The sequence below is a fragment of the Phaenicophaeus curvirostris genome, chromosome 11, assembly GCF_032191515.1.
Source record: "Phaenicophaeus curvirostris isolate KB17595 chromosome 11, BPBGC_Pcur_1.0, whole genome shotgun sequence".
NCBI classification, from domain to species: Eukaryota; Metazoa; Chordata; class Aves; order Cuculiformes; family Cuculidae; genus Phaenicophaeus; species Phaenicophaeus curvirostris.
The window spans coordinates 15,897,842-15,924,669 of record NC_091402.1 but is presented as its reverse complement, the minus strand read 5'-3'; the positions used below and the strand labels follow the sequence as shown (position 1 = coordinate 15,924,669).

At 42.2% G+C, this 26,828-nt stretch overlaps 1 protein-coding gene across 1 annotated transcript in view; it reads left to right on the top strand.

Annotated features, from left to right (window-relative positions):
* SLC6A6 (solute carrier family 6 member 6) overlaps window positions 1–26,828 on the top strand; it is a 120,599-nt gene that overhangs the window by 5,605 nt on the left and 88,166 nt on the right. Inside the window, exon 2 of the mRNA XM_069865769.1 lies at window positions 14,088–14,171. The gene's annotated coding sequence lies outside the window, so the exon portion shown is untranslated. The remainder of the gene's footprint in view (window positions 1–14,087; window positions 14,172–26,828) is intronic.

Genomic DNA, 26,828 nt, shown 5'->3' with positions numbered 1-26,828 from the left:
ACATCCCTGTGCTGCAACATAATATCACTTTTTCTCTTCCGTCTCCTTTATTCTTTCTGAAGAAAATATATAAAGAAAGATAAAATACCCTCTGGTGACCTCTGCATCTCCAGAGTCTTTAATGTTTCGTGTTTCATGACAGATAACTTTATCACAAGTTGCTGGAGGAGTTTCATGGTTCTCATTAAAATGGTTTGTTGGCTTTAGGACTTTGGTTCTCATTAATATGGTTTGTTGGCTTTAGGACTTTCATCAGCAAGATGAAATCCCTCACCATAGAGAAGATGCAGACCCTTCAAGAGGCACTCAGCAGTACCTACTGGGTCACTCTGCCTGCCTGATGCAGTGCTGTTGATCCTAGTGGAAGTGTTACCCTTTATTTCAAACCTAATCAAGCCTAATGACTGTGGTCCTTTCTTTCCTTCATCCCTTTGGGCTACTGGGATGCTAAACACCTGCGTGTGAAGTGTGAAGAGACTGTGAAGTAGAGGGGCTTTGGTGCCAGGCATGATCGGAGCTTTGACCCAAAATGCTGACAGTCTAACTTTAGATTTGGTGCAATAAGTGAAAGCAGAAAACAAAAGTTGGGAATAGGCATGGCAGAGGTCACGGTAGCAAGATCAAGGGCTACTCTGATTTGGTAGATGAATATCCTGATGGCCGCACTGATTCGAGTGAGTCATCAGCTGGAGGCTGGAAGGAAGGAGTGGGGCTTTAGAAGGATGTGGCTGTGGGCAGACCTGGTGAGCAGAGATTAGGAGGGCAATTCATACTCAGAACTAGAATAGCTTGTCCACTGATTTCATTGTTTTAGGCATTTAAAAGAGCCTGGGTTAATCACTAACAAAGAGACCCAAGGGAACAATGTTGTATCGGTTATCTTCCTGAGGATTAGACTGTTTTGGTTCTATTTATTCTAGACAAAAGAGCTTATTTGTGATATTTCGTCTTGAGTCTGAATGTCTCTAATTTGGACATCCATTTAATTTGGGAGATTTCCATGAGACACCAGTAAGACACTTTAATCAAAGTCATGACTTATAACCAAACGTTCTCGCTCCATGTTGCTGACCGCAGCTTTGGTTATGAATTGTGAAAGAATGTTAAAATGCAGTGTATTTTTCTCCTTGTGGGCTCTGTTTATTTTTAACATTTTGATTGGACAATAAAAAATGTCAGTGATTGCAGTTGCAAGTCTTTAGGTACGAGTTTGCCTCTCAGCCATTGCATGGGAGTGATTATTTGCTTTTAAAAACTGACATATGTGGATTTTTAGTTCCTTTTTTTCTTAGTAATCTCTTGAAAAATATGGCATTGCATAGGAGCCTGTTGTACGAAAGGTAAAACCAGGGCCGTGTTTGGGACAACAACATTTTTTTCATCCCTTGCTAATTTTTTCAGAGAGCAATAGCAATGAGTTGAGTACAATTTGGAAGAGGCAGCGTTGTTCTTTGTTTTCTTTGAATTCCTTTCATCAATCCAGTGACTGCATGTGTCCTGATGACACATTTCTGGGTCACATGTCCCAGAAAGATGGGTTCAATGGAGATACATGGCATGGAAAGTATTCCAGTTAGAGAGTAGTTACGTTGACAGGCTCCGCGCGTGGTATAAATTTGTATATTCCTCACATGGACTTTATTAATAGCACAGAACTGAGACAGGGACAGCCAGTTACATTGTTCTTTGTGTAAATAAACCAACAGAAATATATCTTTTTTTTTCTTGCTCCTTATCATATTGAAGTTGCAAATAGCTTATTACCCTATAAGGCAGCTTAGGCAAGCACATGAGACCATTAGGAATTGCAGAGCAGTATGAGTCAAAGCATAGAGATTTCCCCAAGCCAGGCTGCATGGCCACAGGAGAGTGAAGGCACGAGGGCGCAGTACGCAGCGTCCAGAACTGGAGAAAGAATAGGTGTCAGAGATAAGTATTTAAAAAAACAGCCTCAAGCGTAACCGAAGTGAACGCTTGTTTCTTCGGGGTCCAGTGGAAACTTTGCAATAGAAGAGTTAGTTTTCTTCCTTGGCTCTGTCATCAAAGGGATGCTGCTGCCTTTCCCAGTCAACTTTATCCCATTCAATAGGATCTAGATTTCTCTCTGTAGCTCTGGTTAGTAGGTCAGAGGGACAAAATGGTGCATCTGTAGGCTGTCTTTATTCTGATTCTTGTTGTGTTCATCACTTCCACTTTAATTCTTTCAGCTAGTAGTAGTAACAATCTGTTACCCTGCAAATATATCTGGAAGCACAAACCAGAGTGCTCAGATATTGCCAGTCCTCTGTGTTCCCACTAACAGGAAAAACCAAGAAATTTATCTAGACAGACTTGATTCAAGTATTTGTGTCTTCTTCCAGACACTGAATAAAAACACCTGGATGGAAATGACTTGTATTAGTTGTAACCCTCCTGTATTAATCACAACCAATTCATTTCATCTTCAGCAATGTGGAGGAATACAGAAAGGCTATCCCAGTTTGACACCTGTGATAAGTATGAGCTGAACTCCAAATTTCCAAACATTCAGAGCCTGGCCTGTGCTCTGAGCTCATCTTTACAGATGTAAAAAGGAGTACTCTGACAGTTTCTGTTCAGTGAAGTGGTGAATATGGATGAAGACACAAATGCCAGGTAGCAGATTATATGGTAAATTAAAAAGGAGAGCTATTTACAATACAGGAAGCTTGATTTTTTTTCTATTAGTGAAATTATTACCTAAATTAGGTAATAGTTCATGCATTTGAATTTAAGAAATTCTTCTGGGGGTCTCCAAACCGTCCTAGGTAGAACAGTTGTCCTCCATTTACCACCTTTCATTTGGAGTTGAATGTGACATCCAGATAATCTGCTCCTAAATCTACACAAGGAAAGGAATAGCGTCAAACCAGTAAAGCAGACAAATAGGAATCTGGATCAGGATGTGTCCCCTCAGCTCTGTACCTAACCTGCATTTTAACCTTGATGAGTCACTTTCTTTCAGGTCTCAGTTTAACCATGTTTTAAAAACGGATAAATCAGTATATTTCCTATGAGGATATTTGGATGTGAAAGATGTTCAGGGTATTATTAAACGGGCTGCAGTTTTACAGGTTCACTCTCAGAAAGAAATATTTATCATATGTAAAATTCAAAGTATTCCTCTGTGCCCTTAAGTCCAAATGACAGAAATAAATTAGACAAATGGTATTGAAGTGTGAAGCAGGATATGGCAATATGACTATTGCATTTACATTTGCACTGCACGCAAAGAATTAATCATAAACACACCGGGCCGCTGTGGTTTTGTACTGTGTTTATAAGGATGATTTATCTCTTGTACAATCAAAATAAAGACACATTAGTGGCTAAGAATATTTACTAAGTCTTCCGAGCTGACACGTTTTAGCTGCAAGAGAGAAACTGACTTTAAATTCTACTGATTTCTTTTCATCTATGTCTCAATTAAACACTCCATATTAAATTCCTGGAATTTTTCTGCCACTCCTTCTAACAGGTCAGAAATGTCAGAGTATCCTTGAAATGGAGCACCCTTCTTCAAGGCACTTACACAGTCATTGCTTTCCCTGTGCCTTCTCTAAGGGCTTTCTTTGTTAGACGCTTCTAGTCATTGAGAATCAGGGCCAGAGGACAACTGATGAGCTGCTGATCACTCAAGCTAAGTGTAATTTAATGCAACTGTTCATATGAGTAGTTTGCAAAACCCCTCTGGGGGCCCTATATGCAGGGGTGCTCCTGGATGCATCTATAGGCTCTGTTCAGTGCAGCACAAGGCATACATATGTATTAAAGGACCTGCTGTGGGCAAAGGTCATTATCATTAGATAACTTATGATTATCACCATGACACTTTCTTTTATTCTACTGTAGCAACCAAAGAAGCTTTAAAACTGTCAAAAATTAGCTGGATTTTATGTTGGTGGTTTGGGTTTTTTTTCCACAACAGGCAGTGAGAGACCTTCCTATAACACCTTCAAGAAGCTTTGTTGTCCTGAATCCCCGGTCTAAGCTGTATAATTGCTAGTTAGGCACTGTAGCAAATGGTCCTCATTTTAAGGCCTGAAGCTAGGTCATGTCTAAGTCACTGGTCAAATGTTTTTCTACCCAAGGTAGCTGCCTAAGCAGGACTAGTTCTGATTCTGACTAGTGATATGTCATTAATATGAGTGCCTCTAAAATGTTTACCTATGAAAAGCGAGACTTTGACCCTGAGATACCAGAAATCATTCAAACTAGACTAAACACAAGCAATTCACACAGTCCAGTATATGGTAAGGTTTCTTACCAAATCTTTTCTGTAGATAGCCGTTACGTGAATGACAGCCGCAGGAGTTCATTTCATACTGGGATTTTCCACTTGGCATTTTTTCAGTACCAATCTGATAATGTGATGAAAAATGGACTTGAGGAATGTGTTTCAAAGGACTTGCACTGTTGAACCTGTGCACTAAGCCTGGCTATGTAACTCATAGTTATGACTGTGAAGATACCATAGAATGGAGACAGCCCCCAAAGGCCCATGAAAGAGAAAATACCTAACTCATAGATGGGATAACTGAAGAGGGGAACCAGGCAAGGGACACTCAGGGTGGAAGGCAGCTAAAGGATGCAGCAGGAAACAACAGTCATGGCAATACTGCTATGACAACAGCTTTTACTCCTCTGTTTCCATTATGTGGTCTTGCCAAGTTACAATTCTTAATTTGGTTATCTCTTCCCCTTAAAAGACACATTTTTAAAGACCTGATGACAAAATTATCCCCAAATTCTACAATGTTAATGGAGTAAGGAGTCACTCCGGTAAAAAAAACTGTCCAGATTGCTGGATCATCTCAAATGAGAAAGAATGGGAAGCTATAGATACTTTGAAAGACCTGATGCAGTGTAGCACACACTAAAATTGGTCCAGGTTTATTGCCATATTTAATGCAGACATGGAAATACAGAACCTCTCTGAAAAACAGCCTAATGTCTTGGGTACTGTTAGCTGGTGTTTTACCCTGCATGTTATCAATTCTTAAAAACATTGTTTCTGGCAGATATCTCATTTGAAAAAATGCCTACAATCTTCTAAAAAGCCTTGATGTTTCCTATCTGTGGTGCTCTAGACTACGTCTTTTTGCTAAGGGAAACCTGATAGCTATGTGTTTCAATTCAGACTCAAAGACACCTGACAACCTTTATATCTGTCTGCATTGCCTGTTCACAGTCTCTTTCCTTTTATCACATCCCACTATATGTGCTGCGTAACCCCCAAACATTACAGTGGTTTTAAATGCTCAGCTTTTAATTGAAAAGGTCGGCTCAGGTGAACAAACTGTGTGTGTGGACTAGCAGTCAACAAGGCTGGGATGTCCTGCGGTATCTCAAGAGGGAACAGCCAGATCTGAGATGCAGCACGGTGGGAGGTAGAATCAATTTGTACCCATGGCACTTTTTGAGATTTCAGATATTGTGATTTATAACGGTATTCCTAGCTTTATCTGATGGGCTGATCAAGAAAAAGCAATTATAGATGATGCACCCTTTTTTCAGCCACTTGAGTCAAAAATTCAGCCATTTGGATAAAAAATGCTGCTCAATTCAGAGCGCAACATTTTTAATTAGTCTAGTTGTCCATAATTCACACATCCTCCTCTTTAGCTGCTTGTAGCAACATGCCACGCTTCCCAGCTCTTGTGAATGTGGGGATTTCAAAGGCCTTCCTGGCTCTAATGAAGGAGAGAGGCATAGTATGGCCATTCCCTAAAATTTAACTCCATGCAGAAAAAGCAGGGGACTTGTCCCATTGACTTCGTTTTATGTATTGTGAAACTGAAGTTTAGACAAAGCAAGCATTTTGACCTAATTTACCCAGAATGCAATAAGGAAGTAACCTAGAAAATACCCAGGGCATTACCCAGGAAATTCTCCAAGTGCAATAAGACCATAAAGTTCAAACCTGAGCCTTCATCCTATGAGCTGTCTGCAAGGCTCTCCACCTCTGTTGGTTTTGCACAGAGCTGGATTTCTCAATTAGTGCTTTTCGGAAAGAACAGTTTTTAAAATAACCCCTTTTGGTGAGTCTAAGCAGAGGAAAGGTAATTGTTCATGTCTTGTGTGTTTAGATGGGCTCTGGGTTGCTGTCTCATGCACGGAACATGATGTTACATGCTGAGCGGGTGAAGAGTGGGTGCGGCCACTGCCAGTGGGTGCCTGGGCTTGCTGGGAGGATTGTTGCCATTCCTACCCCCTTCTCTTTCTGTAGTCGTTCTGAAACAACGCAAGCTATTACTAATGATTTTGTGATGTGATTCATTTAGAAGCAAAACTCACTTATAAAGTTTAGGGTCTTATTGTCTCTGAGATAACATGAGGCAGGACATTGAGCACATGCTGAGAACACTCTTGGGGCACTGTCATCCATTCTATAGTTGAGGATTCAACCAAATCCTACACTGGAGACTCCTGTGACTAATCCATCTGCAAAAGTAGAGACCTTGCAGCAGCCTGCTGTGCCCTGGGCTGACTGTGCACAGGCTGCATGAGGTTGGCATGGCAACACTCGCTTCCAGTGGGTGTAGGAGCATCCCTGAATCACAGCTCTACCTGCCACCGCGTTGCGCCTCCCAGCTGCTGTAGGGAAGTGTCATGGGAGGCAATGAAAGGCTTTCCCTCCCGAAAAATAAATACTGAGAAAAGGGAATACTTATCTGCTAGGGCCTGCTATTGAAAAACGGATCTCAATTCATATAAGCAGGAAAAAGACATTGAGGCTTATTTGTATTTCTGCCCCTGAGCACAAAGGGGCTAGAAAGCAGGCGGATCCCACCAATTGTGTGTTCCTCCTGTTTGGAGATGTAATCAGCATCCACATACTGTACCACAGCCTTTCCTCATCTCTAGGGGCTGGGTTGGGGCTGGGAATGATGTACAGGGGTACAAATCCACTAGTGAGGAAGTGAAGACGTCTAGGATAGGGATGCAGGAGGCCTGGTCCATGGTGCAGCATCCCTTCCCCATCTTCTGACATGCAGCTCACACTGTTAGGAGCAACATTCATAGGGGATGGAAGAAAACAAAGGGGTCACCCTGTTCACTCAATCCTAATTTACCATCTGGAGAAACAGGCTCCATAAACAGTACAAATGAAACGGATGTTTCACTCTGCTACTGATAAGATTATCAGCCAAGTCAATGTGTCCTCTGGACCCCTAGGAAAATAAGCAGAAAACGTGTTAAAGAGAAGTTGAGGGTCCTCAGCTAACCCCCAGCTTACCACATGCTGGGTATCAGCGTTCATGCTTTGAGACATATCAATGATCCCATCAATGGGACTCCAAGGTTGGAACGTTGTCGTTCGTAACTATAAGGCCCAAACTTGCCTGGGCTCTAGCTGTCATAAGTGCTATCAAGATGGACAAAAAAGGACTGTTGAAAAGGTGCTAGGAAAGATGAAATCACGGCAGGAGCAGCCAAGGAGCACAGTTGCTGCTGCGGAGCACTGTGGTAAGACCCTGCTGGACTTTAAGTGGGAGGTGAGGTACTGACTCTCCAGCTGGTACTGTCTGTGAACAGGTCATTGTCCTTTACAAGGAAGCAATGAGAAAGCTGTCTCCTCTGCTTTCCTGACTGTGGCACCAAGCCCACATTGCCTCACCGAGGGCTCAGTCTCACAGCTCCAAAATGCCTCACTCACGTTGTCTCAAGTGCCTGCTCTGGTGTCCTGTTACGCATGGACCATTTCAGCTGATGGGATTTTGTTCCCTGCGAGTGAGTGGCTGGAAAGGAGGTGTGTTTCACAGAGCTTATAATAGAAAGCTTGCTTTGACTCTCATGACAGAGAGATTAACACCATTCCAGAATGATATAGTGTGTGTTTTTTAAGGATCCAAAGGCAATTCCTGTTTACAGAGCGGGACTGGAAAAGTCTTGTAGCGTTCAGGCTAGGGCAGTGGCTGTCAAGATTCCCTTCCCCATTGCTTCTTTTTCAGGTGGACTTTTGTCCTGCTGCAGAAGAACTTGAAACACCACATGGAGGGCTGAGCCAGGCTGTTATGGTTGAACAAAATCACACTGCCTGTCTCTGAGATGAGAAAATGAGGAAATTCTTGAACATAACTCTTCTTATCAAAGGAAACCATGTCAGAGCTCCCTTGGGGGTATTCTTTCTGGTTAGGATTTCCAAATTTTCTTTTAGAAACTATTTATCTGAGATCCATAGAAAGCTTGCCGATTCTTATGACAAATTTGACAATAAAGATCCATTTGCAATAGCCTTGAACTTCCTTGAGTTATTCAGCTCCGCAGATGCAGTCTTAAATGCTTTGATTCATAATGGTCTGACTTGCTAATCCCAATTATGCTCATGCCCAGAACCTTTACCTCTATCAGTGTATGAGCACTGACAACTGGGCCTATGGATCTGCCTCCACCATGTCCACTTTCCCAAGAAATATGAAAGGCTGAAAGCACTCTGAACAAGGAAAGTATCTATCTGTTAATAGCCCTTGCATTTTTAGTCATCTTTCTGGAAGCCAGGAATTATGAGCTCTCCTTTCTGGTTGAAGGTATTCACGTGTCCATAAGGAGCTCTAATCAAGTCAACCCTCTGAGCATTGCGAGCCAGTGGGTATCAGAAGTGGCTTGAGCCTGGTGTCTACTGTCTAATGTATTCCCTGGAGCAATCCTGGAGAGAAAACATAACAGGGCCGTACATCCAATGGAGTAAATTCATCATTTCACCGATAGTTGAATTTGCCCAATTCTGCTGCGTTATTACCTGCCTCTTTAAAATGCAGAGCATTCCTCTGAATTTTGTCATTTTTTGAAGGCTGTTGTGCTCAAAACATTCATGTTTCTCCAAACTGAGGCACTTAATCTGAGTTACATGCCTTTAATCCAAAAGCAATTGTGCACTGACCCATTGTCAGGCTCCAAAATTTAAGGTGCTTTCTGGAAAAAAAAGCCCTTTAATAAGCTCTCATGTTTTCTTGCATGATTGTAGACTGACAGTGACCCATGGATGCTTCTCTATGTGGGACATATTTAGCTTGTTATTATATATTACATTATAGAAGCATAATTGCACTTACATGCTAGCAGGGAACAACTAATACTAGAGTTGGAAGCAGGGATTTTCGATGGTTTTGGAGACTTAAATTCAGATTTCTAGATGCCAGCAGCACTGAAATAAGAACTTATGAACATGGAAATCTACCACCTAGGATATTAACAGTATGGAGTTCTCTGAAGGAAAATGCAAGGCACAATTAGTCTATGCAGAACTATTGTTATTTACTCAAGGAAGATCATGCTGCAAGTTGATGACATGCCTTTCTTCCTCTCTCTATTTCTCATTTTTTCTCTGTATCAAGGCCCTCCAGCCTCAGAAATTTTACATCTCCTCTGCAGACTTTGACTATCCTTTTCTCTCTCTCATGCTCCTTTTTTCTGCAATGCTTTTGGTGTATTTCTCACGGCATTCTGCTTTGGAAACTGTCAGCCTCTAGCCTGGACAGGCGCACGCTCTCCTGGGTGGAAAACTGGTTGGATGGCCGGGCCCAGAGAGTGGTGGGAAATGGTGTGAAATCCAGCTGGAGGCCAGTGACAAGTGGGGTTCCCCAGGGCTCAGTGCTGGGTCCAGCCCTGTTCAATGTCTTTATCAATGACCTGGATGAAGGCATCGAGTGCACCCTTAGCAAGTTTGCAGACGACGCTAAGCTGGGTGGAAGTGTGGATCTGCTGGAGGGTTGGGAGGCTCCAAAGGGATCTGAACAGGCTGGACCGCTGGGCTGAGTCCAATGGGATGAGGTTTAACAAGGCCAAATGCCGGGTCCTGCACTTGGGGCACAACAACCCTATGCAGTGCTACAGACTAGGAGAAGTCTGTCTAGAAAGCTGCCTGGAGGAGAGGGACCTGGGGGTGTTGGTTGACTGAACATGAGCCAGCAGTGGCGCAGGTGGCTAAGAAGGCCAATGGCATCTTGGCTTGAATGCATGACCAGCAGGTCCAGGGAGGTTATTCTCCCTCTGTACTCGGCACTGGTGAGACCGCTCCTTGAATCCTGTGTTCAGTTCTGGGCCCCTCACCACAGGAAGGATGTTGAGGCTCTGGAGCGAGTCCAGAGAAGAGCAACAAAGCTGGTGAGGGGGCTGGAGAACAGGCCTTATGAGGAACGGCTGAGAGAGCTGGGGGTGTTTATCCTGGAGAAGAGGAGGCTGAGGGGAGACCTCATTGCTCTCTACAACTACCTGAAAGGAGGTTGTAGAGAGGAGGGTGCTGGCATCTTCTCCCAAGTGACAGAGGACAGGACAAGAGGGAATGGCCTCAAGCTCCGTCAGGGGAGATTTAGGCTGGACATTAGGAAAAAATTTTTCACAGAAAGGGTCATTGGGCACTGGCAGAGGCTGCCCAGGGAGGTGGTTGAGTCACCTTCCCTGGAGGTGTTTAAGGGACAGGTGGACGAGGTGGTAAGGGACATGGTTTAGTGTTTGATAGGAATGGTTGGACTCGATGATCCGGTGGGTCTCTTCCAACCTGGTTATTCTATGATTCTATGTGAATTCAGTTGACTTCAACCCTATCCTGCCAAGACACAGCATGGGTGATGGTGCAAATCTCCACTGCCTTTACTGGCACCAACCATGACCTGATACAGCTGGTGTCTGCTGGCCTGGGGCTTTCCAAAGACTCGTGCGGCGCAGCAGGTTGCAAACCAATTGAGACTTGTTTGGTGGTTCAGCCAGATTTGCCACAAGGGGGGGTGAAGAACAGAAACTGTCTGTGGAAATTTACTGACTCTCTGAAGATCTCATGACTTCTTGCTAAAACAGAAAATTCCCAGTACAACAAAGATAATTGTTTCTAAACTGCCTGTGCGGCTTTTCAGCGTTTACCTAAATAGTGCATGGTCAGCAGGACTATTTATGTGAGTGGTAGAAAGTGGTCCATCACTGGCCAAACAGATGGAAGAGAAGGACTTCATTAGTCAAGACACTAAGTTTCTGGTACAAAGAACTTCCACACAGATGGTGGATTTAAAATATACATATATTCAACAATTTAGCACATAGTGTGCCAACTCTTGTGAAATATGTGAACATTAGGAGTGTGAGTGGGAGCAAATAAGGTTGTGAAGAATCTTTCTGCGGCTTCTGTTTTCAAACAGTCATTTGCAAAGAAGTCTTTATCTTGTCTTTTCTTTTTTAAAGGTAAGTATGTATGAAACTCTTTAAATCATCTGAACGGGATTATGCTCATGACTAAGAGATAAGGAGGGATTTGTCTGTCTGACAAACTTCCCTCTGTTTTTAGAGAAGGTTTGATTTATGTTTTCAGAAGTGGTAAACTAGGACTAAGTGTAAAATGCAGAGCATCATGTAAACTGGAGTTCTGCCAATTCATAGGCTGAGCAAAGACTGTTGAAATGAAAGATGTTTCAAGGCCCAGCTCGGTGACACACACAAGAAATAACTCCAGTGATATCTCTAAGTAAGGCTCTCAATCTCCAGCCCACGAAAGATCAACATCGTGCCTGCTACAAAGTCAATAGGAATTTTGCTGTTACAACAATTAATGTTCTTAGTCATCTTTATACTGGACAGTGTAATCTACCCATCACAATTAATGTTTACTTACAAAATTGAGGGACAGAGAGAAGAAAAAAAACAGGAGAAACCACAGAGAAATGCCCTGAGTCTGTGTGGTGCCTCTGGGCAGGGCACACAGTGAATCTGAAATAATGTAATTTCTAAGCAAGCTATGGCTAGGAGTAGAAACTGCAAGTGTGATAAGAAACAGACAGTGCAGTCAACTCAAGCACTATAAAAAAACGATAGCCAGCAGAGCCTGCAGAGTTCATTTAGTGCATGGTACAAAGCCTCGATAGTGCCAGTAATGCTGTGTAGGCTGGTTTTGCTTTAATGTTTTTTATAAGACTTTGTAAAGACAAGACAGTAGCTCGCGCGCGGCTATACTGACATCACACAGACCAGGAAATCTGCTTATTTAGGACTTCTTTTAGAATTAGAGATGAAGGGATTGGGTGAGAAGATGTGCATGTTCTATATGGTGCTTCCTACATTGAGGTCCATTTTCTGAGCCTTTGCTGGGGCACCTCTGTATTGAAATACTAATGCAAATATACAGCTGTAGCAGCTTAGGGCAGGAATAGGGTATTTGCAGGATATTAACTGCCTGAATAGTGATGATCTCCTGTTATGCAGAGCCAAAAAGTTTGTTCGAATACAGCGTTTAGGGCAGGATACAGTATTGTAATATGACATATCAAAAATTCTCTGCGTCTGTCCAAAGACTCCAAGAAAATTTAAAAAACATTTAAGATCAGAAAATGAAACCCACAGAGGAAAGCGTACACATTAAAAGCAGCAGGATTGCAGCCCCGTACGTCAGATAAAATGAATGCAGTTCATCATGCTGAATTGTTCATGCTCAGACCATATATGTCCAGTTCTTGACAAAGTAATCTCTTTTAAAAGCTACATAATGCAGTAGAGTCAGCTAAGAATGAGTTATAAACAAAGAAGCTATTCAGCTGTCAAAGCAATTTTCAGCTATATTAAAACAGAATAAGACAGGATGGATTGTGCCGAGCCTTCTGCTGAGGGTTGTCCTGGGAAGCTGGTGGCATTGCATGTGTGTAGATCACGTGGCGAGAGGGAGTGTGTGCGCGCATGGGCGGCCGCCCACACAAACACATGTACACACACGTGCGCAGGATAATCACCCATCGCCTTCCTTGGCTCGTGTTAGAAACTGCAAAATACTTATTTAAATTGCATTTTCTGTCTGTACTTGGGGATGTGACCAAGTTCTGTCCATTCCGATGACGTGGTTTTGTTTCCATAGAAACCAACGTACTTTGGAAAGGGAAAAGCAGAAGGAGACTGAGTCAAGCAGAAAATCAAGCAGAATAACAGAAGCGTGCGGTGTGAATAGATCATTTGGGTTGTGGGGCTTTCAACAAAGCAAATCATGCCTTGCGGTGGCAAGATGCCCTATTGATTTGTGGGTATGTCACATCACCCATTCAAATGCATGTCGGTTAAATGACCGAAGCATCCTTTTGCTTCATATACAATATCTGCTATCAGATAGACTGTGTCTGTACTAGAGAGACCAGGCTTCCCCTGTGCCTTCTGCTGACACATAACTTTTGCTGTTTGCTTTGTCTCTGGTGTCATTAGCAGGTGTTTCCTATCCTCATCCCCAAAGTGGGGAAGGAGGTAGGGCCTGGGAAACTATAGTTTTCAAGTGGGGTTCGGTGAAATACCTGTCAAGTCCACCATAAAAAAAACTGTGTATGATCTGTACCTCCCAAGGGGTAGGCAGGGCAGGGAGAGGCATGCTGGAGCTATTCTGTGATTTTTTCCTTCTTTAAACAGCCAACTTGCCATTGAATCATTTAATCACTAATTAAAAATCCTGGCTAAACCAAGCTGTCTACAGCTTTCAGGCAAACATCCCACTGACTTCAGTAGGGCCAAGAATTTACCCTTTCCTTGACTGCAGAGCTTGTTTGTTGTCACTTTTTCTTTAGCTGTTTGATGTATTTTATGCCTTTTTTTTTCCCTAGCTGCGTGTTTTGTTGTCCTTTTCTCAAGCGTTATCACACTTTATCTCCAGAGTAGAAGATCTTAACATGATGAACTCTAACAGGCAGTCCATGACCAGTCTGTCTGGGTTTTGTCCACGTCCTTCTCTGCTGTAGCCTAGGAGGAGTGGATGTGAGGGCAGTAGGAATTTCAGCAGCTAAAGGCCTCCTTGGGCACCTTTGTGGAGGCAGCATCTTGAGTTGCGTGTCTCTCTTGCCTGAGCTGTGTGGTGCTTGGGGCATCCCTTCGCTGGTACCCGACTGGCTGGAAAAAGAATGGAGCACTGCAGCCTGAAATGTCAGCTGTTTCACCACCCAGGGCTGAATGCCAGGAGGAGAAATAACATCCTATATGTGCAAATCCTATATACATAAATGCTGTTGGTAACAGAGTGAAATTCCCATTCTGTCTGTGCATATTACTTGGTATGTGATTCTCCTGTGTTCTGGTTTTGTATTTACCCATCATATCCTCTGTAACTTTGCTTTCAGGGTCTGATGTAGATGAGAGCTACGTCATTTTTGCCTGGAGATGAATAACTTGAAGATGTGCCCCTGCTGGCTGCCTGGTTGAAGGTAAGGATGTGCCAACAAACCCTGCTTCCTGGGGGCTTCTTGGCAGAGCACACTCAACTTTCTACTGTGTTCTTCAAGAGAAGTTACTCTTGGTCATGCACGGCCCATGTATAAGGGACTTAGGCCAACAAAAATTGCCAGGACCTACTGCATTCTTCAAAGCTTAGGGCATCAACACCCTAATGTCTTACCAACACACTGGGTGGCAAATCCTACAGCAGTTGCCTGTAGCACAAACGTGCTTTGAGCCTATACTGCATAATTTATCTTTGTGCACCCAAATTCATGATATCTAACAGTATTAAAAGAGTCTCATTTGCTGGTTCATTGACAAGTTATAAGAATAAGAAGAAACTATGTGAGGGGAGATAGGGTTTTGCTGATCAACCCTGATCTTGGTCGGGTTTTTTGATTTTAAATGTTGCGTTTTAAAAGTTATATATTAAATGCTTTGCTTGGTTTCTTTGTATCCAAACAGAAATAAACAGTTTGTAAAAAATGTGTTTTGTGGGTAATGTAGAATTTTTCTTCTTTGGAGAATCCGTCAGTGAGTATGTTTTCTATATATTTATGAGACTCCTTGCAGATCTTTAGACCAGGGTCTCAGATGTTCATACTCCTGGACATTTTATTACTAATGTATATTCTTCTTTTAATGGTGAGCTCTCAGAACAATGTAGAGGGCTGAGTTTGAACTCCAGGCAAATCTCGCATCACTGCTGGTTTGCAGCTGGGCTTCACAAAGGACTTCGCAAGGTTTTTATCACCATTCTCTACAGCATTAGTTACAATTCCCTAGGGGTGCCAGGAAAATTGCTTTCACCTTTTTGTTTTTCCCCTGCTCATGACAAGGAGGTTGGAACTAGATGATCTTTAAGGTCCCTTTCAACCCTAACTATTCTATGATTCTAATGTTCTATATTAGTTAATCTGTGATTTGCTTGTTCCTGGATATTATGTTTGATACTTTGTTTTTCTGTAAAGCAGCACTGAGAGTCTGAGAGTCACAATCTTTCACATGTGCTACCATTGATGCATTGTATGCATTTCTGTGAGGTGATGAAATACCTTGCTCATGTCAAAACCGTGCTTATTTCTAGATAGTAGCTAATATCTAAATACTTGATATTACATGATAAGTTTGAAGGCCAGAAGGTGACGTTCAAGAGTGATGTATGTGCTCACAAGTAATCTGGAAGCCAATGTAACTTTATGTGTGAGTGAGAATTTGCATAACTGTAAGCTCAGGAATGGGCTGGTTTTCAAACACAAGGATGAATGAGAAAGAATTAAAAAAAAGAAAGTGTTAAAAAGTCTGTGCAACCCAAGTGTACTGTTTATCATCTTGTTGTACCAAAACAAAATCTGTGATGTACTTTGACTTGGATTTTCCAGTCATTGATGTAGTGCTGGTTTCTATCATGTCTTGTCTTGATGTTTTCTGACTTCCCAGGCTCTGGAACTTTTATCCTGATTTTCCTCTTTTGCTTTTAATAAAATAACAAAATTAGCTTTTGACCTCAGAGCCTTCTCTCACACTAGTGGATTTAAAATTGCTAGGTGAGAAGCAACAGGAGATGATGATACTTGGTCTAATTTCCTTAGAAGTTTTATAGTTGAAGTATTTATAATAATAGGATTTGTTGCTAAAGCCTCTGAATGCTGAGGTTCTGAAAGGGCTAACTGAACCAGCAAGTTCTGGAAATATTTCCTAGACAGAAACTCAGGAGGAAGAGGACGAGCAGGGGGCAGGGGAAGACCAGCAATGTAATGTTATAACTAAGCATGTAATTTTCAGCAAAATAATTTCCTCGACAAGTTTAGCATTTTTTCTTTTGATAAGTTGCTTGTGTAGAAACTGAAGATTTTCATTCTCTATGCTGTTCCAAATTGTAAGCTATTGATTTTCTTTACGTGGTTAATTTTTTGACATCACTTAGTAGTGATGAGTTCGTGTTCGCATGGCATGATTGGTCAACTCAGTCATGCTTAGCAACTTAAGCCTTATAATCTACATTTGACTCAGAAAAGTCCCATTTGGCTGCTGGAAGGAGAGTCTGCCACATTACTCCACGTCAGTCAAATTTATTTCTAATAAAAAGTTTTATCATGGTACGACTCAACAAAACTCAAATAGTCCTTGATACTTCTACTCCTTTGTCAGTATTGAATCTTGCACATAGCATTTTTTGAGAATGACAGCCATAAACAAAATTTTAGTCATGTAGCTGTTCTCAAAAGAAACTACCCATTCTTTTGATCTATTCTCTTTCATTTCTTCTTGATTTTGTGTTTTGATGATGCCTGTTTTTTTTTCCTAGATAGTTCTGATAGTATCCCAGATAGTTCTTTGGCTTTATAGTAGAAGGTTTTGAATATTGGTGAATCCACACATGCAAATGTAGGTATATAAAGTGGTTGCTTTTTTATGGGGGTTAATTTCTTTCACTAAGCAAGAGGGCAAACCTGGATACAGCAGCTGGAGGCATGTTTGTGATCAGTCATTCTGTGCAGTTGCACCAAGCAATCTTATAATATAATTCATGCTGTGATGCACCTCTTGAGGCTTGGCCTGAATTCTTATGGAATGATGATCGCCTTACATTATAATGGTGAGATGTTTCCCTTTCTTCTAGGAGAACTTGGGGTATATTCATTGATTTGTTTTGTTAAATGGTTCTGGCTTTCAATCTTCTTCACAGAGTAGCTCCTTCTTCAAAAACCTGATGCCATCTCCCAAGGCATTACCTCTGTAATATCTGTCAGTCAGATTAAAAGCAGTTTTCAGTGCAGCTTATTCCATGTGAACATTTGTAAGCCAGCAGTTGAGAGAAGCTTCTCTGAACGTGCAAAACCTGTGAAGTACATGTTGTGTTCCATCAGGAGTTGTTTTTGTTAAAGAATTGCCAGAGAATATACGAAGATTAATCTTGATTATAATGTAATCCTGAAACAAAAGGCATCATTTCTTCTTGGAAAATGGAATGCTTGGCATCAGCAAGTATTTACATTTATGTTGTTTTAAAACTTCTGTGTGACCTGGAAGGTAGGGTGAAATATTTCCTTGATGGCCAGGTTGTTCCTAAGGAAAGATATATCACAGAGCAGAAATTCAGAAACATTCTGTTTCAAAGGATCAATACAATTACACTGGGGGTTTACTGGATATCCACAGCACATCTTTTATTGTCTTTACATAGTTTACACCCCAATTTTGGCTTTGTTTTATTTTGAACCTTTCCAGTTTTCTATTGTATCAGCAGTTGCATGAGCTACCTTTCCTTGTGCTGGTGCTTTGACATATCCTTATCCATAACTGGTTTTAAGAGAATTTTTTTTATGTGCTCAAAGAAGAGTGACAGAAGTTGCTGTTAGTTAACTCATTACACTCTGATGCTTTCTATCATAGCTCAAATCACCACATAAATATAAATAATATTTATATGTCATTCCTCTTTGTAACTGCGTATGCTTGTTACTTCCACTTTTCCTGTGTTCCTGGTACTTGAGTGAGGAGAAATCACAAAACATTGAGAGAATGTTGGTGTGTGTGAGAACAAATTGCATGAACCTTGATTCCAGGAAGAACAGACCCATGTGCTGATAAACAGGTCCTTATCTAAGAAATATTTGAGTGTGTTTCTTATATGAGAGTGCTTCTCTGAAGCTGAGCATTTGGTTGCTGGGTTGTTTTGGATTTGTTGGGGTTTTTTTTAATGTTTCAACACCCTGCTGATAGTGTTGTGAAATCCTTGCTGGGCCATAGCCAATTATCTGAATAAACTTCTACTTGCTTAATGATTTTATAACTCTTCTATGTGAGATAAACTTGCCATTTGTTCTCTCCTGCATTTTGTGTATGAATACTATCTAATCTCACAGAGTCTCCGAATCTTTGAGACTAAAGTCCTTGCAAAGTTATCAAATATAGCAATGCACACTTGGACACTTAGCAAAGTTCTTGCAATGTTTTTCACTGATATTTTTAGTATTATTAAAGATAATTACAGTTATATTTTTAAATACATTAGGCTTTTGTATACATATAAAAAATTTTATATATGTGATTTCCCGCATTTATGTTTACATTTCTTGGTACACACTCCATTTAAGTCACTTTCATTGCTCAGTGTGTGACATACTCCAGAGAACTGGGATCTTCCAAATCTGCATCCCATAAACTCTCTGCAAAATAGTCCTTCTTTCTAATTGCCAACCAGCCCCTAAGATTCAACTGAAAGATTAAGATCAGAAGTATCATAATGACACTAAAGACATCAAATTACTGAGTAGGGTTTCTTTAATTACAAAAGGATCAAATAGGAACAAAAAACATTCCCTACACACTGCAGACTTTCTTGCTCTGTAATGGTTGGTATTATATTTCATGTTTTCAAGCTTTCAAGTAATGGATACAAAATTGGAAGCAGGAGTAAAAAGTGTAGAAATCATACCTGGAGGCAGAGAGAGAATGGGAAAATTCTCATTCAGTACCAGTGAAATAAATTTCTGTCCACGGGGCATAGGCATACGCATCGAGAGGAAAATAACTTATATGAAACCAAGGGCTGTAACAGCCTAATTTTGTTCTCCGGACCCAGGTAAACTCCATCCTAGCACTATAAATAAATACATAATATAAAGTGCGATACTATTTCCTGATTCATGATCTTGTTAAGACTCCGAACAAACATGTATCATACTGGAATTGTAATAACACAGGCTTAGTACCTATTGAGTGAATTGTATCCAGCTACTAAATATGAAGAAAATGTACCAGAAGGGAATGATTTAGAGGAGAATGAAATTCTCCTTTAGACTCAGTGATGATTCTGCTGTATTTTCCCCTGAAAGACGGTCCTTCTCATGTACAGACATTTTTACACATTCTCTTTCTTGGGCAAGAAAAATCCTACTGGTACATAATCAATTTTGGGGTATTTAGCTAAATATTACCATTATACTAGACACTGAAAAGCAAGTTTGAAAATTAGAATGTTCATTATTATAATTTAATATAAAATCACTCTATAATAACACATAAGAATATTTGATATATATGTGTTTATAGTAATATATATAACTGGTTTCTATTTTCTTTACACTCTGTGTCACTTGAAAATGTTTGCTTAGGCTCAGGAACTGTTTGCAGCCTGTATTTGTCAAACAAATATTGTAGGAACAGGAGAAGGAATAATAACAGCAATTAATGATTAATTATTACTACAATTATCATTGCTGTTCTTGATATGAATATAATTGCAATGTAGCTGGTGATTTTCAGACACTTCAGTGCTTTTAGTTTTTTTCTACAGAGTTCATCATTCAAGGTCAGAAGTCAGGGAAGAAAATATTAATAAGCAATTTAGGGAAAGCATATACATGAATCAGCAAGCTCCTTTATAGCAATAAAAGTGTCCTCCTAGGAGGGTTTGTATGAAAGGGATTTAGCAGATGAGCCCTGGGTGGTTGGACAGGGCTTAGTGTTTGGACGGTGGTTGTATGGTCTGGAGCACAGGTGGAGTGTGATGCTAGGAGACACGGGACTCGGAGCAGGTAGCTGGAAGCCTCTCAGGGTGAGATCGTGACAGTGAGTGCACAGAAGAAGTACCAGAGCTTTGAAGGCTAAAATTTGGTCCTTGCAGAATGGGAAACCCGTAGAGGAATTCAAAACCTTGGTACAGGAAGTTCTTCACGAGCCCTTGTCAGCAGGGGTGTGTTCCGAGACGACAGAAGTGGGGCAACTGTGGTGTAAATCCTTCTGGCTATATAGATTTCAGTGTTACTGGGCTAAGAATTTGGCTAGTGGTTTACAAATCTGCAATGTTTCACACACCGGAATACAAAACAACTGTTCTTTCAGAGTATTATGTAAACTTCAGTTATTTGCCTCTGCTTGAGGGTGATCCAGCTACCTTGTCAAGAAACTGGAGCAAAACTCTGCATCTCAGGTGACTTAGTTATACAACATGGAAAACAAATTCCCTCTGCCAGCAGTTTATGAACAGTCTTTTGCCCATCTCTAGGGACGTGTTTGATGCCATGGGTAGATTTTTTTCCCATAGAAAGGCCAGATCTGTAAAACCGCTCCTTCATCAGCCTTAAATCTCTTTCAAGTCCTCAAAATGGATTGAGGAGGATTGTGCTGAAAAGGTGATTTTCACCCTTGATGGCTGGTTCACTGTAACATCTGTGCTGAGTTACGGTACAGCTCAAACTCAGAGGGCAGAAGATGAAGATGAGAAATAAGTGGCCAATACTTCTTTAAGAATCCACGAGAGCAAAGTAATAAAAAAGAAATACTATAACTCAGATAATAAAAACATTATCTTATAGATTTCATGCAAACTTTGCCTTAGGGAGGCCACCTGGCCTGTATTTTACTGACACAGCTGTTCAGACTTTTTTCCCCCCTTTTGCTACATAAAAAATAGAGGAATCTGAACAGCTGTTTGGGTTAATTTTTTTGATGCCTTCAGTAAGTAAAACCAAAGGCAAATGGCATGAATAAGTGATGTGAAACTGCCACCAAAGAGGCTTTAAAAACTCTCCAGTATAAATTCCTGGACATCATCCATAGCAAATAAATGTGTGTTGTCTATGGAAGGAGCTGAGTCAGAAGGGCAAGTGGGGCATTTCCACTCACATTCTGACCAGGTGTAGCCTTGGCTGTCCAGCATCTCTTCTCTTCACATAGGAAAGATCTACACTGGGACAAATTGGCAAACTCTGTTATATTGGAATCAGTCCATACTAATGCCATTGGCTTCACTGAAGTCACTTAAAATTTCCACAGTTTAAACAACAAACCTGACCCCAAACTAGCTTTGCTTAAAACTATCCATAATTGGTTTCATTGCCTTCCAGGAAACTACTCCTGAAAGAGGTAGCAGAAAGGAGAAAGGGAACAGAACAGGTCAGCATGTCTGGATTGACATAATTTCGCAGTAAAGATATCATTTTTTGCTGTTTTCAAACCCACAGCATTTTCTTGTGGACAGAGGCTTTAGTGCTGAGTAGCGCTGCCTCTCCTGACACACAGCACACTAATAGCACCCCAGCAGGTTGATAAAGAGTCTGGTTTAGCTGGGTGATGGAATGAAACAAGTAGGAGTCGTTTTGCTTTTTGTTGCCCAGTGTTTCACACACCTCTAGCGGCAAACCCTCTTTGTTGCCAAGACAACCTCGAAGAAATACGAAATCCAGAACAATACCCTGTGTACAAGAAGCCTCATATTCTTTAGTGCACGCGTTTGTTTTGAATGTCAAGAGCAACACTGCCCTCCACATCAACCCAGGTAAGTCCAGGTAAAGGTATAGGTGATGTCTGTAAGATTAAAATGACTTGCATTTATAGATTGTCTTTTGTTCTGCTGGCTGCCAGAGCTTGAGGGCCGGAACTGAGAGCCTGAGCAATGATATTTCTGCAGTGCAGGAACATCGTTACCTAAAGCTGGCCAGACAGTACCAGGAGGAATCATGCAGGCTGTTACGAAAATGAGTCGGGGCTGGGGCACTGACTGCTCTCCCCAGCCTGCGCTGCATGTGAAGGTGTCTGCAGCAAGCAGGGAATGCCAGAATCTGATCACCTGCCTTTGCAGCGGTTTTTAAAGGTTTCTTGGGTAGCTGAATACAAGGTAGTTTAGCTATAAAGGTCTTTTCATTCAAGCTGTGCTCGATCTTTAGTTCAAAGGAAATATAAATGTGGCTTAAACCTCTTTACTTAAGGTATTGACTCAGTGCAGGACAGTGGAAGGTCTGGGATTTTTGGTTTGTTAATGGTTGTTTATGTAGCCCAAATGAATGTAAATTGGAAAAATCTTCAGGAGGTCAGAATGAACATCTTAAATGATTCTTAGGGCACCCTCTTGCAGGAACTAGCCTCAGGAACTTTTCTGTTTCTCAGAGAAAGGCAATGTGCAGTTTGCAAATACAAGCCTCTTTTCCAAATTCTCTCAAAATTGTCTTAAAGCTTCCTATTTTATTCCCAGTGGCAGGTAATAAGTGATAATTTTTTTCCGAAGAATGCTAGGCATGCTTTTTTTTACCACACTTAAAGTTGGCATTGACCTTCTCATTAGGAATATCTGCATCTATAGGAAGCAGTCTAAGATATCCATTTTGTTAAAGTTCTTTGATAAATAGAGGAGCAGTAGCTGGAGCAGGCTTCTGCATAGCAACGCATCCATTATACTGTGCATCCAGTGCGAAGACAAATCCATTTTAGCCTGCGTTGAATCATAGCAGCATCCCAAAAATAAGCAGGAGTAAGCATCCTTTCATTCTTTGGCTCTCTGCTCCTTTGGTTCTGTCCATTTGTATCAGCTGCCTGTCAGGATGTTCCCAGCAGGAAATTTGGCAGCATTACAGGTGTATCCTGATGAGCCTGCTCTTTACGTGGCCAGGAATTCCTGGTGGACTGTAGCCCCCTCCCTTCTGCTGCACTCTTGGAACCACATCACACTCCTCCTTTTGCAATTGTGTGCTGGGATCCAACAACTCTAGGACTTTGGGCTCTACGAGGCAGCCAGCACTAGCTTAGTCCTGTAGACTGAGCTCCAAAACTAGGCTGCAATATGAACCGAAGCACAGTAAGTCAGGAATTAAATTCTGATGCCCACTCCTGATCCAGAGCAAGACACAGATAGCATTTTAGGAGCAAAGGATCAAATTATCCAGTGCTAAAAGGTGAGTCTTGCATGTTGGAGTATCATGATGAGGCACTCTGAAGCAGTTTTGCTTTGATGACTCCATCTGCATGTCTAGAGCTTCAACTTCCATTTATGTGAGAACCTCTCACAATCTGCAGGAGAAGGAGCCTTGTGAGTGAGATGTGGGGCTGTACTTCAAGGATCATCCCTGGAAGCAACAGTTCCATGTTCTGCTTGTTTGCCTCCCTGAAGAATGAACTCTACAGCACATTGAGAAAAGGATCGCACCTCCATCCTTTTAAAAGAAACATCCCATTACAATTTCAGGTGACGCATCCCTGAGCTCAGGACACTCTCTGCTGTAGTTTTAGTACCTCATAAACAAATCGAAAACTCCTTTGTGCTGAGGAACAAAGGAGGTATGTGAAAGAGCTGCAATTTCATAAACTGTCGAGTGGGAGTTAGAGCTATTGTAGAACATCCCGTTCCAAAAGGAAACAAATGACAGTCTGACACTGCTGGGTAGTAGTGACGTATACGGCTGCAGTGTGAGTCAGTCTGTGTGAGATTCAGATATGGACCTAGAGGGAAAACATTTGTGGCAGCAGCACTGATCACATGCTCGTAGATGGAATTACCTCAGCTCATTTTTCATACGGGTGTTAATACATTTGCTGCACTTCTTGAGCAAAAGGCAAATAGCGGCAGAAAGGAAAAAGTCACACACAGGAGCCGTTCTCTCTGTCTGTTATTGCAACGTCTTGCTTCTCGCCCACATTTCTGCACAACCAGTGATAGTGTATCTAAAACCTTTTGGTATATCACCATTTCATTCAGTAAAACGGAATGTGCTGGTTTTATTGTTCTTAATTTCATTATTTGGAATCCCAAATCATGTCCCATTCCAAAAGCACAGGTCCATAAATGGGACAATTATGTGGATTAGTAGGAAAATATTTTGTTTATCATTGAAGTGATGCCTCACTTTAATAGTCTGCAGCTCAGTTGAACGCTTGTATTCATTTAAAAATGAAAACTGAAGCCTAAGGGTCCTTTAAAGTTCCTCAAGGAGTCTGTAGAGCTAATTCTCTGGTGTATTTGGGATGTGTAACGATGTATAAATTGTGGAATGAATTGGCTGCTTGCTGGAAAGTTACGGTGATCTTGTGGATAGTGTCAGTCTGAGATAAGAAACCTTGGGTATGGTTTGAGGACAAAGAAGCTTTAATACTACCTTGAGGTGTTTCCATCCCAGATTTTTTTCCCACCGTTTTGTTCCAGCACAGCGCTCGCCCAGTTGTACCCAAATAAGACTTCATGTGACTCCACAGCAAGCTGTATCAGAAACTGTTAGGGGTTAAAAACCATGATCAGAACTCCCTGTAAAATAGGAAGGATTTTGTTTTCTTCTCCTTTTTTATTTTGTTTTGGGGTTTTTTTTTTTTGCAATTTATTTCAGCTACATCAGTTCCCCAGTCAACATGGCCCCCAGGAACAACTGCGCTGGCCGAGCTGAAAAGCCTGAGTGCTCTGTGGCGAGAAGGAAATGCTGGCAGGGGCTGTTGGTGGGAACTCTGTGACAGCATTGCCACCACAGTCTGCAAATCAGTTAACCCATACCCAGCAAAACATTGCTTCATTCAGCAGTGAGACAGAACAGCTGCTATTCATCCAGAAAGTAAAAAAAAAAAAAAAAAAAAAGGAGGATGTTGTTTGGCTACAGAGTGTGCCTTCATCAGGGCCGGAGGACAAACTAAGGGGAGGATTCAGGTGCAGGGTACTGAAGTCTCAGCGACAAAAAAGGCCTCAGAAAGCGATAAGCATCTATCAGGTGTTTCCCATCTCTTGTGCAGGAATCTCATAAATGTATTTGACATTTTCATGGAGGTTCAGTCAAATCTAAAGCAGAACTGCAGGTCAGAGTTGTGGTCTAACCTTCAAACAGGACTAAAATAGTGAGCTCAGATCAGTTATTCAGAGGAAAAGCATAGCTCTCCTTGCACTGGAACATAGAAGTTTGGGTTGTGAATCTGTTGTAGAACAAGCCTCACGAGGAGCAGCTGAGGGGAGCTGGGGTTGTTTAGCCTGGAGAAGAGGAGGCTGAGAGGAGACCTTATTGCCTGAAAGAAGGTTGTGAAGAGGAGGATGCTGGCCTCTTCTCTTAGACGACAGGGACAGGACAAGGGGAAATGGCCTCAAGCTGTGCCAGGAGAGGTTTAGGCTGGACATAAGGAAAAAATTTTTCATGGAAAGGGTCACTGGGCACTGGCAGAGGCTGTCCAGGCAGGTGGTTGAATACCTATCTCTGGAAGTGTTTAAAAGACAGGTAGATGAGGTCCTCAGGGACGTGGTTTAGTGGCAGATAGGCATGGTTGGACTCAATGATCCTGTGGGTCTTTTCCAACATGGTGATTCTATGATTCTCTGTGTTAAACTGTATTATTGATATTTTAAAGGAATGTTGGACTGGGGAAGCTCATACAGTATCCTTCTCCACTAGACACAGTGAGGGCTTTGCTGGTGTAGCTTAAACCAAATTACAGGTGAGCAGACTGCTCTGGGATGACTCTAATTTCCAGCAACGCTAGCAGAAGCAAATGAGTAGAAAAATGCTTCATTGCACATTTTGCTTATAGCAATGCCCTGGCAAACCAGGCTGGCTGCTTCTGCCACAGAGGGCAGGGGACTGGCTTGAAGCCTATCTCCCCAAAACAGCAAGCCCAGAGCTGGTCTCATCATTGACTGCTGCGTCCTTCAGTCTTCCCTCTGCTCTGGCATGGGGACCCTCCCTGCATATCACTGGGGTGGCAAGAGTTTATTTTCACAACTGGCTTAGCATCCATCAAGGTCATAAAAACATTCAATCCCTTCATTAAATACCTGTAGTAGCCTCTCGTCAGAGCTGCAAGACCGCAGTGGTGCTGGCATACCTTGCAACACCAGAGGGGTCACTTCCGTGCGGTGCTACAAAGCAGCTTTACCAGAAAAGGGAACAGTCTGTCAGAATTGCAAAATGGTAATTTTATGCCCATAAAGAGCTCTTATTGTAGTCTTAAAGAAGTTTTGAAAACCAGCCACGCCCTCTCTGTCCTGGTCTCAGATGAATTGCCAACATGGTCAAATAAAGAGGTGATTGCAGCATGTGCTGGTATCTCAGAGTAGCTGTAGCAACAGCCAGTGAGGCTTTAGCGTGCGGCACCACTCTGGGAATGCCAGGAGAAGGTTTGCCACCTAGCAGGTGTGAAAAACGGGGCTGCTGTGGCTGCTCCTCCTCCAGCTCACTGGATGGCATCCCCCACACCATATTGCTTGCTGTAGCAATCGGCCTGTGCCAGGCTGCACTCTCAGGTCCTCACCCTCCCCGATGAACAGTCCCGGCCGTTATACTCAGCACAAAGCTCCAAACAAATGCCAAGGGACAGCTGGCGTGCCCAGCCCTGCAGCGGGCTGGAGAGGGGCTGATGTCACTGGCCTGCAGCGTGCAGGCATGACTCACGCGGGGGAACAGAGGGCTCTTCATGGGCCACAGGAAAACACGAGCCGCGTGGGAGGGCATCGCTCCAGGAGGGAATGAGACAGAGGTGCTGGAATGACCCTGGGAGCTTGAGGGGGGCCACACCTCAGCCCCCAGCACTGAGGGTTGGAAGGAGGTCACCTTCTATTTGGATTTCTTCTCTTGGGTTGTTTGGAACAATTCTGCTCTTGTTTTAAGTAAGAGTCAGGACGAGGGAGAATGGCTTTATTTTATAGGAATTCCGTGTGACGTGACCTACCTGTACTAGTCGGGAGCAGGGAGGGATGGAGCAGAGGAGGACGTTGCATGTCCAAAAATGGCACATAGGCAGGGAGCTCAGGCTCAGCATGAGCAGTCGTGGCTGGGGCATGTCCCAACATTAAAGTACCATTGTAGGGCTGTCTTGCTGCCCCTAATCCCCAGCTGGCTGTTGTGTCAGAAAACAGGGTTGCAGAACTGACAGGTGTGCACAACACCAGGGAAGTGGGTTTA